Here is a 1,714-nt window from a genome sequence, read left to right as displayed (position 1 = left end):
GCGGGCCTAAAAAATTAATTTTATAACTTGTTCAGGATTTGCCATACCGGCAGAAGAAATCTGCCATGCCACATCAAAGGAAACTGGTGAAAATTGTCATGCTCTAGAATCAGAATTTGTCATCCCGGATGTGTATGCTCAGATTGCCATCATGAGCAAATCGATTAGTGTTATAAGTTTGTAGTTCGCTCAACGAGGTGCGTGGGAGCAAACAGTGATTGCCTCACGTCTTATTTTGAGATTTGTACACGGGACTGAACATGTGATATCACGTTCTCTAAAAGAAACTCTAAGCTGATGTCACATTATTAACATTTAGGTGGTGTTTGGTTCTCTAGTCCTAGGATTTTTTTCTAGTCTCAACTAAAAAGTCCCTCCCTGTTTGTTTCAAGAGACTAAAAAGTCTCTAGTCCCTTCCTAGAGGTTATTAAATGACCATGTTGCCCCTAGTATATAGAAAAATAACAATTAAACAACACCATGGGGTGGCGGGTCAATGAGTGCATGAAGGGGCATTGTTGGAAAAGTCCCATCATTTAGTCCCAAATGCCTAGTTTAGTCCCTAAAAAGTCCCTCTCATTTGATAAAAAAGTCTCTAAGAGGGACTTTTTCTAATCCCTACACAAAAAAGTCCCTGGAAACAAACACCCCCTCACTCCCTCCGCCTCATAATATAAGAGTGTTTTTTATATACTACACTAGTATCAAAACGCTGTTATATTATGAAACAGAGGGGGTAGTTGTTTTCTGCCCAACTTTCCCAACTATTTTGTGGGGAGGAGGGGATAATACGAGATCTGTTTGAAGATACTCTTAACACATTATCATAGGCAAAACATTGATGTGGCATTGTAATAAAAAAGAAAATAGATTGAAATTGTGTATTAGGAAGATAGGGCTCATAGCTCATTTTCCACTGCGTGTAATTAATGGCCCAATCATTTTCTGTATTTTCTCTTTTATCCTTCTCTTCACACCTGGGCCACAATGTTGAGATGCAAAAAAAATACAAAAAACAATTCAATGCAATATTATTCAGGTACAAACCATAAGATACAATTTATTGGGATGATTGTCTCTAATTTTTTTCTACCAAAGATAACACGTTAAGAGACAAATTATCCACTGAAAAAAGATAAATTATGTAGGCTAACTTTTTTTCGTCATGTGCACCTCAAGATGCAACCATTCGCCTAACTATAGAGCGACAAGGATGATTCATGGAACACTTTGGGATATTGTCACCGGCTCATACACCGTCGTATAATTTGGTTCAAATCAATGCCGTGTTTTATAGGACGGGCTCCAGGAAATCCATTTTATTTTAAAAGACTCCCTCGAGCCCGGACACCAAATGCACTTTCTGAGTGCCCAAGCCCTGGTCTCCTCCTTCGAACGCAACCATTTTATTGTATGAATCATGTGACGCGTGGTCACATTTTCCGATCCTTGAACCCTAGTGAGTAGATAGGTAAGGGAATCTCCAATGCGACTCACTAAATGCTGGTAAAGCAAAATGTTTGGATCTAACGGTCCAGTCACTTTTAGCAGTCCAACGCAGTTCACCAAATCAAGCTGAACTGGTTTAGGCGCCTTAAATCACATTGTCGGACCTCAAACCAGGGGAGTTGTGGGGGAGTCCGGACGTCCACCATATTGGACTTCCTCACCTTTGATCCACCCCCAAAACCAACCGGGGCCTGCTCATTTTGAC

Source organism: Triticum dicoccoides, chromosome 2A (genome assembly GCF_002162155.2).
Source record: "Triticum dicoccoides isolate Atlit2015 ecotype Zavitan chromosome 2A, WEW_v2.0, whole genome shotgun sequence".
NCBI classification, from domain to species: Eukaryota; Viridiplantae; Streptophyta; class Magnoliopsida; order Poales; family Poaceae; genus Triticum; species Triticum dicoccoides.
Note: the sequence above shows the minus strand (reverse complement) of the source record.